The sequence below is a fragment of the Pinus tabuliformis genome, chromosome J (genome assembly GCF_031772625.1).
Source record: "Pinus tabuliformis cultivar Carrire ecotype Pingquan chromosome J, CPIR1, whole genome shotgun sequence".
In the NCBI taxonomy this organism is placed as follows: Eukaryota; Viridiplantae; Streptophyta; class Pinopsida; order Pinales; family Pinaceae; genus Pinus; species Pinus tabuliformis.
Genome location: NC_142295.1, coordinates 643,427,596 through 643,430,734, shown reverse-complemented (window position 1 = coordinate 643,430,734; position 3,139 = coordinate 643,427,596). Strand labels below are relative to the sequence as shown.

At 41.4% G+C, this 3,139-nt stretch overlaps 1 pseudogene; it reads right to left on the bottom strand.

Annotated features, from left to right (window-relative positions):
- Positions 1-659: 659 nt before the first annotated feature.
- Positions 660-1,509, bottom strand: LOC149228568 (E3 ubiquitin-protein ligase RZF1-like; annotated as a pseudogene).
- Between the last annotated feature and the right edge of the window lie 1,630 nt (positions 1,510-3,139).

Below are 3,139 nucleotides of genomic sequence, written 5' to 3'. Positions count from 1 at the left end.
AGTCCCACATTCATGCTTGGAATATGGCACAAGGTGAATGGTTGAAGAGGGATTTGGCTCAGCCATTCCATGGTCGGGTGGAATGTGGTAGTCCCATCTTCGATTGGTTTATTTAATTCATTAATGAGAAATTCATTCCCTTGATGTTCATGTGCAAATGTATTGCTGTGTGTGTGGATTTTAATGGCTGATATGTTTATGGTAAAAAAAATTCCAAGGAAAAAGACGCAATTTTCATTAAATATTTAAGAAAATTACATGTTATATTAGTCCAACATGTATGATATGCAATCACAGTAGGTAGCAGTTTAGAAGTTTAGAACCCTGTTATACAAATTTACATCATAGAAGTCCAGAGAGATAAATGTGCGCAAAGGATTAACAAAAAATACATAGCATATGTCCAAAAAGTAACTATAACTGCATAGGACAAAAAGAAAAAAGAGAGTGATCCAGAGATCACTCTAATAGATCCCTATTCATCTCTATGAATGGCCTGTGGAAGAAATGGTAGAAGACACCTTCCCTGAATTCCTGTATTTCCCAAAGTCCTTTATTCAGTTGCACAGCCTCTTTGGAAAGACGATCAGCGATCTCATTCCTTTCCCTTCTGCAACTTTGAAAATTTGTTGCACAATACAATGTGACAATAGATAACCTTATAGTTGCCCCCTTGTGTCTTGCATAATTCCATCACCATCATCATCTATCCCAGGACTCCCAGAACTATTTCCTTGAGTGTCATGGAAGAAGCTAGACACATTCTCTCCGCTACTGGCTGGGCCTAAGCTTGTTTCAGCTTGAGCTTGTTGGGATGTTGTCATGGATGCGTTTGAAGGGCCAGTTATGGGAAAATTGTGACCTTCTACCTGAAGAAGAGGTGTCGCTTCGACCCCGGGCGTGCATCCGATCATATTCTAGATCATCTATCGGCATTTCATATCGACATGCCGGGCAAGAATTATGTTGCGCAAGCCATGGAAGAATGCAATCGGCGTGATACATATAATTACAAGGCATCTGCTTTGCATATTTACCCAGTTCGAACTCATCCTTACACACCATGCACTACCCCACTGCATCCTTGCCGCTAGCCTTCACCTCCTCTAGAGCGTCCACCGAGGCTCTCGACGTTGGGGATGGACCCCTTCTATCAGTGTCGCTCTCCGATAATTCCTACAACAGCTACTCTAGACCGGGGCTGAGTAAACACTCCCCCAGATTCCCTCACATCATTATCCTCATGGCCACAGGAAGTGATTCATCATTGTGCATGTGTCCATGGGGAGGGAAGTACAAGTGGTTGAAGTCCTAACGCGAAGCAAACCTGGCAAGGGATTGCATCACCTGGGCCATGGCTTCGTCTTCTTTTTCTGCGCCATGATTTCCATTCTCGAGTTCTTCCATGAATCCACCATGGAAATGAGGGCAGATTAGCCTGCTTGTGCTGCGGGGCTGCCTGATTGCCATGTTGCACTGATGGCACCACCAACTCCTGTCAGACAACATCACTGACAATCCTCGCCAAAAGACCGTCGAATATTTAGCTAAACCCTTGGAACCCTCAATTCTCCAGTGCTGAGAAAAACTCGGGCTCGATTCTTAATATTCCTGTGTATTAATCGAATCTGTTTATGGTAAATTTTGTTCCTATTATGTTGGTTATATATGTATTTTATGACAGTAGCTATGTATGGCTCTCAGCATGTTTTTACTTGTAAATGAATAGATAGTGTATCTATGGCCTAATAGATGATAATGCAGCAAATGACATGAGGGAACAATGGTTCATAGTGATTCTCATATAAGTATGAGATCCCTGCACTTAATTATGTTGTTTACACCTATAGTTTACATGTTGACAATATGTTTGACGAAATCCCTGGCATGGCTAGTAGGGGTTTGATAAAGGTCTTGTTCGACTTATTGCTTTTGCATCATTGTTTCCATTTATTTTTACTCATTTCAAGCTATCACTCCATTCTGGGTAGTGGCATGGGATCTAGGCCTGAAAAAGTGGCTTAAATCCTGGGGTCGCTGGCACAGAACTGGCAATTTTGGTCTATGGTTGCTGGGAAGCAAGCCTATGAGAGCGACTTTCGGTTGTTGGTCGCTCCCTTTCCCATAACATGAGAGTGACTATGGCAATAAAGATCCAAAGCAGTAGTGGGACCTAGGGACAGGCTGTCTGAGTGGCTGACATGTCTCTTGAGGATTCTGAAGCTAATATTAGATGACTATGTGTGATGTTTCTGTTGATTCCACTTCCTTAAGGTCACATAGGAGGTCGAATCTAATAACAGTAGCCTCTTGTCTCATGTTTACCCTGGTTGGCATGGTTACTTGGGTGGATGTGGGAGGAGGGTGTTACAGAGTGGTATCAGAGCATGGTTCACCTCTCAAACTGGATGGACGGTGTGTGTTGTTGATGCATGCATGTCAGTTGCATGAGTGTCTTTTAATCTTGCATTCCATGTGCTTATTGCATTTTCTAGATGATTGATTATGGTTGTAGTAAGGTTGCCACGTATAATTTGATGTTGATCTTGTGGAATGCATCATCATGATTATATGACTAGTTGCACATGGTTATATGTCTCTCATATGTTGATTTTATGTCGCCTGCTTACATCCTTGTATATTAGGTTACATTCTTGAATATGTTGATTACATGTATCAGTCTTGTAGGTTGATTACAAGAATTGATCACTTATGTTCCACTATATGTGTTTATGCGTAGGTGTAGTTGATTAGACATTGCTTATGCATGTTTTTGGTTGCATGTGGAAATGTGTACAATGGAGTAATGGTTGTTGTCATGCATGAGGTCATAACATGCATTGTTGATATGGCCTTGCATTGATGACTGGACCCTAGCTAGAATGATGTTTATGCGTTGATGCACTTACTTGTTATATGTTTATATGCTATTATGTCTATGTTATACATGTATCACGTTGATTTGGTGATCTTGCAGACAAGGTATCCTCCCCGAGCTATACTAAGGTACATTGATTTATTGTGATTTTGTTTACCTAACATATTATGCATTGTAGGAAAGAGATCAAATGGCTAGCAAGATGGTTGACTGTAAAGACTCTCCCTACGAATCCAAAGAGCAGTATGGTGTTGGGAGCTC